At 29.6% G+C, this 13,309-nt stretch overlaps 2 long non-coding RNA genes across 2 annotated transcripts; both read right to left on the bottom strand.

The window, feature by feature from the left end:
• Positions 1-4,952: 4,952 nt before the first annotated feature.
• On the bottom strand, positions 4,953-6,434 carry LOC116403466. Its single transcript, XR_004216225.1, has 3 exons — positions 6,001-6,434; positions 5,689-5,771; positions 4,953-5,303 (listed from the first exon to the last, which is right to left on the bottom strand). It is a non-coding gene; the product is annotated as an uncharacterized LOC116403466 (long non-coding RNA).
• Positions 6,435-6,477: 43 nt separating this feature from the next.
• LOC105436144 lies at positions 6,478-8,685 on the bottom strand. Its single transcript, XR_004216252.1, has 3 exons — positions 8,496-8,685; positions 7,335-7,404; positions 6,478-7,170 (listed from the first exon to the last, which is right to left on the bottom strand). It is a non-coding gene; the product is annotated as an uncharacterized LOC105436144 (long non-coding RNA).
• Between the last annotated feature and the right edge of the window lie 4,624 nt (positions 8,686-13,309).

Raw genomic sequence — 13,309 nt, 5'->3', positions numbered from 1 at the left:
AAGGGACTTTCATGCTACTCTATTTCCCAGCACTTCGAATTTCACTGATAAAAGATTGGTTGTATTTGGCCGAAATCATCTTTTTCCAAAGGGCATTTAACGCAGCACATAAACCAAAGCCTGGAGAAATTTGTATCTGCCAATTTTGTAATACCCAGGCCACCTTTGTCTTTAACCATAATTAACCCTTTAAATATTTACAAAAAGTAGAAATTAAAAAACTAAAATTGAACATTTAAATGTACAAAGAATAAAATGGAACCAGAGTAAATTAATATTTTAACTTCATTTGAATCTCTGATTGGAGTGGGTTGTATTTTACCAAAGATAACTCTTGGGACATTCACGAACTTATTACTAAGGTAAAATTTCTATGCAGAATTCTGCAGTTTATTATATATAATTTGGGTCACCATCTTCTTAGTTTAAACTCTTAACCCTATTTGACCAAAGTTTTGAGTATATTATAAAAAGAGGAGTCGGCTAGATGGATCTTCACGATCTCAAACTTTGTCTAATATAATGAAGTTGTCTTCTTCATTGGTGGCTAAGATTTGTGTGTTTGCTTCTTTACTATTAATGATTCTCTATCTAAGTCTTATGGCACTGAAAGAAGCGAAAATAAACTCAATTATTATGCCTCCTTCAGTTGAGAAGTATAGGGCTAGCTTCTTCTCCACCAAAATGAAACGAGAAGAAGAAGCTGCATCAATTTGGGGCCAAAATTTCAATGGCCACCCGGATACGAACCTGGTCGTCCACCACCTCCTTTCTAGTTTCTTCTAACTTGCCAAATCAGATTATCACTCGGGAACTGATCACACGTTACCAAGAGGCAAAAGTACGGTTGGTTGCTGGTTGGATATACGTACGCTTTGAAACACAAAGCTGTAGGCTCTATCAAGAGGGTCATTCTGTCAATGGTTGCAGCTAGCAGATCTTTGCCGCTACATCAACTAGATGTTAATATACATACATACATGTGTGTGGTTGTGGATCCATGTTGATATTCACTTAGCAAATTATCCTTTTGTTTAATTTTCCTTTCGATGCTTCTAATTTTAGTTTTCCGGGGTTTGAAATGATTTAGTCACACTCTTATTACTTCAAAGACTATTTTCATAGAGTTGTGTTCAAATATGGCTATAAGAGGCAAGGATTTTGGTTCTTACACTACAATAAAATGCTCATTATTTAAGCAGGGATTTACATAAAGTTTGATTTTAGACCAAAACATTTTTTATACATATCACTTGCTGGGTCCATTATCATTTTATTATATTTTGGTCAATCACTTTCAAGGTGTGATTAATTTGAAAATGATTGTTATTTTAAACCAAAACGTCTCCCTTATTTCACTTAAATCATTCATAAAATTATACTTAAAATTTGAATTTTATTTTCCTCTCCATCTTTATTAACTCTCGTTTATCCTCTATTTTTTTCACTCTTAGCTATGTTTCTACTGTATCTATTCTCTAAAGCAAAGCCATCAAGATTTTGTTAAAATTAGACTGTCTATTTCAGATTTTCTTACACTTTTTTAGCTGTAGTTTAGTTTTCATTAATTGTTCATAGTGGCGTAAGAATACAAGCATTAGTAAGTTCAACAAAATTGAATTATATACGTCTACACCGACTAAGATGACTCGATTAATAAGTTGTAACATTAATTAATATATAAGTGTAGTATCAAGATAGAAGGTCATACATAATGTCATTTTCGTTCCAATTATTAATGTTTTTCACTTGTTCTACAACAAATTCAATATTAAAAAAAAACGAATATGTTGGATGATCAAAGGTACACCCGAACATCTCTACTAGATTAAAACCTTTCTAACACCTTCATCATCCCCAATAAAGATATATCATTAATTACAAAGGAAGTACAAGTGTATAACGGAGATAACTAGTCTGATAAGCGTAAATAGAAATTTAAATTGATTGATACAGAAAGCTCAAATATTGATGGCATCTGCTTAACTGTAATTCTTCAAGAGCTTTATAAATATCTAAGAACTGTAAACCCTAATCTTCTGTAAACATCTAAGCTCATAAACTTTAAAATATTGATATATAACTAATAACGTAACTAATCAACTTAATTTTTTTTTTTATTATAGGGTGATTCAACATAAATTTTTAGCTAGATGAAGATAGAAAAAAGAAGTTAGAAAACATTTTTAAAAAACAATCAACATCAATATGGCGGAGATTAATTGACTTGCCTAAGCCTTCTTCTCAAATATTTCATTTCAATTTTCATTTTTTCCCCATTTCTAAGCCAACTTGTCTTTCAATCATATATCATCAAGAGGGCTTAAATGAAAAAAGTCGTTCTTACGACTGAATAAATTTATTTAAATAATGTTTTTGGAAAAGGATTGAATCATAAATTAGAAATCAATATTTACAAGCCAAAAAGTTTATCTTTCTATTTCTTTCATAAGAACAAACCAAATCAAAGAAGACGAGCCAACGCCAAAAATTTAATGTTAATTTTTCTAAACAACTTTTCTTTTTACATTCTAAAGGCATGTGAGATGAATAAGTGTACTGCGATATAACCCTAAGCCAAAGACGAAGCAGTACAAGAACCTCAACAAAAATATACTAGAGAAAAACACTTCCAATTATACATAATAATAATAGGAAACATCTTGACTTAAAAAAACACTATTTTGATATTCTTTTCATGTTGTTTATTCAGTGTTTTTTTTTAAATGTGAATTAATAACTCGTTAATTTTATTTACTTTAAAAGTCACACTAAATTTTCAAAGAAATTTAATTCATGGATATGAACTTATGTTGATTTTGATTATGATGAGATGTGGTTAGGTTGTGTTAGAATAAATACTTTAAATTTATATAATAGATTAACACAAGATCATTCATGCCAAATTGTCAAGAATAAGTTACATACAAGAATTTCATTGATGATAGTTACAAAATGGCTATTGTCCTCCTCAACAAAAACCAATGAATTTTCCTTAGTGGAATTTTCTCTTGATAGATACAAGAAAGACTGAGTTTGCTTATTGTTTTGGTATGTTGAGGACCATAGTCCTAAGTCCCTTTATATAATAGTTCAATTAGGATCTTCATTAAATCCTTCATCAATCTAGGAATAGGCTTCTACACTCATTTAGTCCATACTCAATTTGGAATCTTGAGCATTAATTAAATATACAACTTAATAGTCCAAATTTAATAAAATCCAATGTGATAAAATATTAATTCACATACATAACTCATACTTTAATTATACGTATTATTTAAATAAGTCTTTAATCTCCCACTTGGGTTATGTTTGTTGTTTTCACGATATAATTAAATCACATAAACCCTAAGCGCATAAACAAGTAATTTCAACAATTGAATTCCTCTTTAGTTCAAACCGACATTAAAGGCTAGATTTCTTCTAGTGAAAGTCGCCTTGGTTCCATGTTGATGCAGGAGATGAACTAGATTGAACAAAAGTAAAACTGAAATTAAAGGCTTTTAATATCCGTTGGCAACCGACATCTTTGCTAACGTTATTAAAGGTCTTTAATGACGGTTTAGAAATGACATTAAAGGTCTCTTTAGTGGCAGTTTAAAACAGACATTAATGGACTTTATGTCATTTCTATACTGACATCTTTGATGGTGTTATTGAAAGTCTTTAATGTCGGTTGGCCTTTGGTTGGTTTTAAACCAACATTAAAAAGCCTAACAACGCCAGTTTAAGTCTTGTTTTTGAGTCTATTTTTACAAATTTATTTTATTATTTCTCCAAATAGTTAAAAATCAACATTATGGATCTATATAAATAAATATTTTTTCTTACACCAACAAATAAATAAAATTAATATTATTTTATAACCTATAATATTTCTCTTTTACATATACTGTCATTTTCCCTTTCCTTAGCTTTCACGTTTTATTGCAATAATAATAAAGCCCAACAAAATTAAATAATCAAAACATAAAAAATGAAAATAAAAGTAAAAAGATGCAAATCGAGTTTATCCTTTCGTTCCACCTAATATTGGATCATATTCGTAAGAGTCTTTCATATTCTCTAAATTCTTTCAATGAGAAAAAGACTAGTTATAATTAAAAAATATTTCACCTCTAGACTTAATAATATTTCTCTTCCTGAATTTTTATTGTATGTAACCTTTGAACAAAGAAATAATTTATAAGAGGATTCAAACAATCTTTCGTGAACTCGTAATTTTCAAAGAAACTTTGAGAGAAGTTTGTGTCGTTAAGAGAACATAACTTGAGCAGACAAACGACGATGAACGCTACTCAAATACAAAAATGTACCTAATCCATTACTCTAGTTAAGAAACACTAGTAGAAAAGTAGTCTACAATGACAGTTATTTACTGTCGTAAACGAAATTCACGACAGTTATTTTCAGTCATAGAAGCGGGAGTCATGGAAAGTCCTTCGATGACAATTTTTAAAAACTGTCGCAATAAGTTATTTTATGACATGAAATAAATGTCGTTAATCAGAATTCAACGACGCCAAATAACTGTCATATTTTATTTTATGACAACAAATAACTATCATCATTTGTGTATTAACGACGGTTAAATAAATGTCACGAATTCATTTATTGTGACATTTTTTAATTGTCATGAATATGTTAATCGCGACAGTTTTTTTGTATAAAAATGTCATTGTTTTGCTATTGACGACATTTTTTTTCTGTCACATATAGGGCAATCGTGACAATTTATTTTATTAAACAACTGTCATCGTTTTCGGATTGACAACAATTAATAACTGTCACAAATTCATTTATTACGTCATTTATTTTCTGTTGCAAATTTCTCAATTTACTACAGTTTTTTCCTGTTCTCCTTGTCGCTCCACCATTACACGAACCATTTGAATGACAATAATGTAGCTGAGAATGACAATTTTGAATTTATAATATTGACACCCATATAGAAAAAAGTAGCTAACACTTTAATATATATACGATATAATACAATTTATAATATTCATACATTTCCAATGAAGTGTCAACAATTTACAAGTACGGAATCCCAACCCTTAATCAAAATATATTTTAAATAACATTAGAATACATCTAACAAGATTTTCTGCAGAAGCATAAACGACCAACCGAGAATGTTCGTCTCTGAAAATATTCTTTGAAAGAAAACTCATGAAGTTGTCGACTCCTGTTGAACCTACAAAGACAACATGATTAATATGTATGAGTGTAAAAATACAGAAGGTTTGCCTTCATGTTGCCATTGATAGAATTAGCTGCTTGGCTTGCCATTTCTTTCCCTGTTTCCACATGACAACAAGATATTTATCAGTACCCTCAACTGATAACATCAAAGTAATTTTCTCTTAACAAGATAATCAACATTTTCAAATACAAATTTCATCACCCACGTAAAGGAAATTTTTAACAGCTATCAAGATCGCACATTAGTGTAAAATTTCATCACCAACATTTCCTTTAACAACCTTTGAATAATATCACCACATTACAAAGAACAATAACTCATTCATCAAAGATTCAAATCAAAATCTCAAGTGTCTTTTCTTTCTCATTCAAAAAAATCTAAACTTTTCACTAATATATGAAATATTTCATATCTTTCCTCCCATAATAAGACATATATTATTAACATACTTACTTCATCAGATGAAATGTGAAGGATACCTTCTTTTTAAGTTTGGACCTTAGCTTTCATTCTGTTGTTTGAATTCATTTGGCCTCTAAATTTTGCACATGTCATTGTCCTCCTGTAGACATATATATTAATACATATTGTACAAATAGGTCAGAAGTTAATACTCTCAATGATGTAAGATTGAAACAAGACAATAGTGAGATTATAGGAAAATAACTAGATTGCCAAAAATTTTGTGAGAACATTTTCGGCCCTTCATTTCAACCCCCCTCAGCCTTATGCATAATTGGATATGAAGCAACAAAGTAGATTCAGATTCTAAAACTACAAATAATGCTTACCTGACAATTAAACGCATCCGCAAGGCACAGTTGCATTCTAATGATTCCAATGCAAAATAATTCAAAATCGTCAAGGCATCAAACATGAAAAAACAAATTTGTTACCTGCTCAATAAGTGAAACGGCAGGTGAGGTCGATGAGCGACGATAACCGATGACAGATGATTATGGAACTACAACCCACACTCACATCGTCACATCCCACACATGAGTTACTATTTACCAACTCAAAGAATTAACAAGGAGATCAAATGTCAAAACAAAGGTATCTTATAATGAACAAAAATGTTAAATATATATAACCCCAAACTGCAACTTTCCTTCCATTTGAAAACTTCATCACAATTCTACAATGTTTATAGGCTTTTGATGTACATATTGTTCTCAATTATGATCATAGTTGGATTATTATATTTATGTTTTATGTAGTTTAGGAGCTTCTCTAATCTCAAGAACAATGTAAAGCCATTAAACAACATGGAGAAGAAAATAAATAAACACGTGACAAAAGAAAATAAAGTCAGACATTTTCTTCTTCAAAATTAAAATTTATTATATGTGAATCAAAAAAATTAAGAGAAATAATTTCAGTCCATATGAATCAAAGATATTATTCCTAAGTTTGATAAGACTGGTGATGAAACCTTTCAACCTTAAGAAAGATATCATGCTCTTTCAACCTTAAGAGAGATTAACATTAAAAATTATGGATTATTTTCTTTTACATAGCTAGCCCATTATTCTTAAGAATCTCTACAATTGTGACAACAGTAGTGATTGTTGTAATATTACAAAGAAGGATTGTCCAGGTAGTACAATTACTCAAACCATAAACAAAACGAGAATCAATCAAAGTATAACTTTGAAGTCATTTAAACTAATATCAATAAAAACTAATCCAATTCTCCCAAATTACTCAACTTACCAAATAAGATTTTGCATGCAAATCAATTCACAAGTAAACAAAAAAAAAAAAAAAAGTTTGTAGACCATAGCTCTTAGAAAGCTCTTAATGACAAGAATTAAAAGCTAGGAATTGATAATTCAGGTAATGGAAAACAATAAAAGAATCAGACAAAAATATATAGGGATAAGTTAGACTTATTGAATTGGTGAGATTATCATGAGTTGCAGCCAAATTTGTCCAGTCACGCAAATAAGAAGCTGCACCTGGGTTGGAACGTACACATTTATTATTAAATTATGTTAGCATGCATAGTCAAGTAAAACTTTAGGCTTCTTATATCCTAGACTAATACTAACATTTTTGAAAAAACTAAATACAACAAGGTATTGTTGTGAATAACGAAATTACAACAAGTCTTGTCACTAACCAAATATCAATCACTTGTTTGGTACGTAGCTTCATCATTACAGTAGATCGATCGATTATTAGTGCAAGACCTAATAAAAACACAATAATTTTCAAGAGTTACAAACTAGGTTCAACACTTTGTAAGAGATTAAATGATCAAGTGAAGCTTGAGAACAAAAAAACTAAAGAGAGTAATACACCACCAACTAAATAAAACACTATCATGTAATATACTCTATGTAAAAGAGGTTGCTAAAAAGTGTTTAAGAGACACTATCGCTTATACCTAGTGATATGAAAAACCAAAAGTTTGAAAATAGATTATCATCAAGAAAGTTTTTCTATTTTTAATGGCAAATACTCATGTTTAATTTAATTTAACTTCCTAAATTGTATATCTCATTCAATTAGAAGCAATAAGTTAGGTTATACAACAATTTACTCTCAAGTTAGTAACAAATTTCTTGTAATTTCAAATTTAGAACAATTCGGTTCATACCGTAACAAATGTTCAATGTGAAGCCATATCATTGGCAATTAATGCTACCACAACCACAACCCCAACCTGTGTCATGGGCAATGATATGGTTGGATGGCCGCATCCATATCCTGATAATCAATTCTTTGAGGCAAATCAAGATAACAATCATAGATGTTGTACAGTTATGTAAGAGTTTTGAATAAGATTAAATGTAGAAACTATGAATTATGAATGCAATAGTTTCTTCATTTGTTTCTTGAAGAATAATACCAAATTCTTGTTGTTCCTTTTACTAGATTTTTACCATTCTTTTTGTGTGAAGTAAAGTTCTTTAAAGAAAGAAAGTAGAAGGGTATTTTTAATATACAAGACAATTAGGTTTTTACAAGATTCATTAGAATCTCATCAAGATCAACATATACAACCAAACAAAAGCTTTGACCAAAAAGAAAAAATATATATAAAAAAAGACACAACTACTAATATTTTTGCATCTTAAACTAACATCACATTCATTCATACCTAGATATACAAACACTTTAAAAACTTGATTTTTTTTTTGAGGAATTTCATCAAACACATGGTGGGCAAATTCAAATTTGGTAAGGCCATAAAAACTTTCCAATAGCAAATGCCCTTTTCCCTCAAGGGTACCATAAAAACAGAGTCTATATTGTTTCATAAGCAAATCCAACATACCTTCCTCCATAAAAAAAAAAATTCTTCGCTCGCTCCTTCCAAAGAGAAAATTAATGCGAAAGCAAAGACATTTTGTGAGGGTTTTGAGTGAAGAGACGGGCATGAGGGGGCGGTGGCGGTGACGACACCGGGAGATGGTCGGATGAAGGTGGTCGGATGTAGATGGTCGGATGGAGATGGCCTTGTTCGTATGAGGGTTTGGAAAAATGTTAAGGAACTTTAGATTTGGGGGAAAAGCTTTAATAGACTTTAATTTTCATTTAAAATTAATTTTATTTTAATAAATTAAATAAATTATTTATGTAACTTCTATGACATTAAATAACTGTCACGGAAACTGTTATCCGAAAAATTCCGTCTTTTCCCGCCAAAAACGCGGATTTTTACTTTTGTGACAGTATTTTTTTCCTCCCTTCTATTTTTTGATGTACACAACTGTCGTAGTATGTAGTTTTAAAACATATATTATGTATATGTATATATGTATAGCTACTTTTTCACGTGCTTGCTTTTTTTTACAATTTCTCATCATCCAACATGTGGATGAGAGACTAAGCTACTATTCGTTTTCTAGCTTAGATTATTTCTTAGATTCTCTCTTTGTTCCTATGAATTCACGAGAGAAATTTAAACTTAGGTTGATGTAATTTGGTTAATGATTTTTTGATTAAATGTTTAGACGAATGGAAAATATACAACTCTCCCTTTGCATCGAATCTTTGACTCACATGACAATTAGATAAGATTTGGTTAGAAGCTAGCAATAGGTTAGGTTAGCTTGTAAATCTACTTTGATGCACATTAATTCTAATCAACCTAAAATTGAGCCTATTGAATGTCAATTATTAGACATATAAAATTAAGCATTCCACCTAAGAACCTCTAGAACTTAATGCTATTGTAAAACTCAATATTACATGCTTAATCGTATTGAATTAGCTAGAACAATACTTACAACCGTCGAACAATTTAGTTATCTTAGGTAATTAAATTGGTTATGTGAAAGTTGCATCTAGATAAAGAATGATTGATGAATAAATTCTTTGGATAATGAAAAAGTCGTAATTATTTTGTTATGAATTTTCATAAGTTCTCTTTCAGAGGTGTGAATTCAATTGTGTGTAGTCTAATTCTTTTGTCATTGAATTAAAGTTTTCTTTAACGTACGTACATGTGTGAATTTGATTGTGTGCACGCGTGCGGTTTCTATTCTGGTCTGTTATTATAAGATCCATTATGTTCCCAGATTAAACGTATGTGTTGTTTCTAAAACAAAAATATTGCAACTTCTTTCCATGTTTTAGGGTGCAATTTAATGGAAATAAAAGGAGTCCTTTAACTACTCAATCACGATTGAATAGCAAGTAGAATCTATATTAAATTTTTCCAAAATCACTCCATTTATCCTCTCCTGGAGACGTTTGTTTTCGAGACGATCCACAACTCGCTGTCAAACATTAATGAGCAGATTGAACGGTGTACAGGTGACTAAAATACCTCACAATTCATGCACAACCACACATAATCTTCTGGGCATACTCAACACACTGAACTAATAATGCATCCTACAAGCTTTCCGGTAAAGTTGATAATTCAAAACAGAGATAAATTGCAAATATAGCAACTATGTCCAAAATATTAGCAAATATAATAAACTATGTACTTTATAAATATAGAAAAATTTAGAAGCTTTCAAAGTGTATTAGCGATATAGTCCATATCACTAGTAAAAGTCTAGGGAAAAAGATACAGCTTAGTATCAATATAAAAATATTTGATTTAATATAGTGTTCTTTTAAAAAAAAATACCGTGGATCAGTAGGAACACATATGCATCTCCACTAAACGGACACACTCTTAGTGCCCTCATCACTTGAGAGATACACCCATTATATGAATTCGGAAGAGTTATACAAAAGCAAGAATGTTTAAAGCAATATTATTAAACGTCATAAATGTTAAACCCAAAAAGTTTATCAGTGTTAAACTCCATGAAACTAATAAAAGTTTACTAATGATAGAGGGTCTAGTTAATAGACTTTTGCTACCTTTCTAATACACTAAATATATTGTTATATTCTAATTAAAATATTAAAAGTATTTAATATTATGTTTATATCATTTTTTAAGAATATGAGTTATAGTATCTTAGATTACGTTACTTAATTATTTAATAATAATTATAATAATAATAATTAGATTTACCAACTCTTGACTTTGAAATCTTCATCATATTTCACATTTTTTTAAAAATTCGTTTTGATTGTGAATTCACCATATTGCCATTCCAATTTAACGGCGAAGACAAAATTGAAGTTTGATTCAAAGTACATAGACGTAAATGAGACATTTCAAAGTTGAGATATCAAAATTAAACGGTTATCGAAATAGATGATCTATTATTTTTATAATTTTTGCTAGATTAGGAAAAAAAAAGTCTCTTCAATTTTGATTATTTTTGGCAAAATATCGATAAACTTATAAAAGTTTTTAAAATACCCATAAACTTTAAAAAATGTTCAAAATACAATTTTAAGATGAAAACACTACACCGTTTAGTTTCAAAAGTACCTTGAACTATTGAAAAGTTCAAAAAATATCCTTTAAGCTTAAAAAGTTAAAAAAATATTTTTCTTGATCCAAAATTTACACCTATTAACTAAAATCAAAATCAAATTTTAAGTTTAAACCATAGTTTTAAATTTATTTGACTATAAACGCACAATGGTAGATTACGAACATAACCAATCTCAATAAGTATAGTTAAAATTAACATACAGTTAATTGTCAAATAAAAAAAATATCTTTGAGTATTAAACACTGTGATAAGTTTATCTATGTGAGATTTTTTTTCTTTGACTACTTATTATTCTAGTATGTTTTAAGAAGAATTTTTTTAAACTTCGTGAAATTTTATGTTTTAATCGAGGTTTAAATATATCGATATTGATTGATATACCAAAGTCACCATTTTTATCGATATCAAACTCATGAAAATGTTAAAATATCGATAGAAATATCGACATTTCGGTGGAAATTTAAAATTATGCTTTTAACTTACAATTTTGGTTTCTATTTTGGATGCTAAGAAATTTGGTGTAGAAATTAGATTAACGAGAGCATTTTTTTAATTTATTTAAGTTTAAAGGTATTTATGAAACCTTTAAATAGTTCAGAGGTATTTTTGAAACAAAACTTTAATGTTTTTCATTCAAAACTAACAATAATGATATTTTTAACAAAGTTTTAAAGTTTAAGGACATTTTTAAACTTTTAAAGTTTATGGTATTTTTGAAACAAATATCAAAATTTAGGGGCATTTTTATAACTAGTCTTCGTATTTTAATCTTTGTATTATTTTAGCTTATTTAGATATCAATGCAGTAGTAGTGTAAACGGGCTGGTTGAGAGTCATTCTTAACCCAATCCATATTTTTGGAATGGTTATTGGGATATCAACATGAATAACTCAAATTAATTACTCAACCCAACCCAACAAAATTTGGTTTGGTTGGGTTGTCTAGTTGTATGTTTTTTTTTTTTCATTTCCAACCCAACAATCATTCTAAACAATCATTTAGTTTTTTATATGAACATTTACCCTCTTGCACAATCGTTTAGCTTCCCATCTTCAAACGATAGTTTACGCAATCGTTTAGCTTCCCATCTTCAAACGATAGTTTACTTCTTACACGATCAGTTAACTTTTCTTTTCATACGATCAATTAACTTTCATACGATCGTTTAACTTCCTACACTATTGTTTAACAAAATACTCTTAACTTTACTTGTAACGACCTAACTCTTTATACTAAGTTGTTGGTCATTACTATTAAATTAAATAAAGATTTTCAAAAAATAAATAAAAGAAGATACTAAATGTTTCAATAAAAACCTCAAATACTTATTTATAGATCATAAATAATTATGTAGAAATAAAATAATAAATAAAATACTAGAAATAATAAATAATACTAGTTTGAACCTTATTTAAAATAAAGAAAAATAGTATTCACGAGTTCTAAAATAAAATAATGTCAATCAAAATACTGAAAACATAAAGACGGAAACAATCATAAACTTTTCCTATGGAGAACCGCGATCACTTTCTTCTACCTCTACCTCTATCTTTGCCTAAAAAATTAAATATAGAAAGAGTAACATATACTCAATAAAGGACCCACTATACTAGTAGGATCCCACTAGGTGTCTGTTACCTTCCCATTAGAGTTGTGTAAGGACGTATCACACACCTATCTAGTGATCCTGAAGGGACACCTAATAGAAACTAGTCTTCGATCCGAAGGAACATCTAAGAGAATCGAACTGAAAGTGACTATGTCGAATCACTCATAAAAGTTCGTCACACAGTCATACATAAATGGTGATCTTGAGGGACACTCATATGGGTACGACTTTAAGAGACAAGAGCTAATAGAACATTATAGTCTACACATGCAGCATATCATAAATGTCCTATCTCAGGCATACATATCTCAATCTTAACATATCTAAATCATAATATGTCTCATTCATAACATATTTCAGTCATATGTAGCCACCTATATCAATCATCCCTAACAACATTCATATTATGCATCGTGGCTACATTAATGCATAACAAGAGAAATATACATGCAAGTTCTTCAATTTACTGTAGAGGGTCTAATAGTAGAATCTCTTACTTGAAAGATTAGCTAAATTAATAATTTCTTGGTTAAGAGTCAATTACTCACGAAGATGGGTAGCTGCTCGAGTCTGGTAAAGTCAACAACGAAAGGGGAACACGATCGGAGATGAGGCGCAAACAAATG

This window comes from Cucumis sativus, chromosome 4, assembly GCF_000004075.3.
Source record: "Cucumis sativus cultivar 9930 chromosome 4, Cucumber_9930_V3, whole genome shotgun sequence".
NCBI lineage: Eukaryota > Viridiplantae > Streptophyta > Magnoliopsida > Cucurbitales > Cucurbitaceae > Cucumis > Cucumis sativus.
Note: the sequence above shows the minus strand (reverse complement) of the source record. Positions and strands in the feature narration are given on the sequence as shown.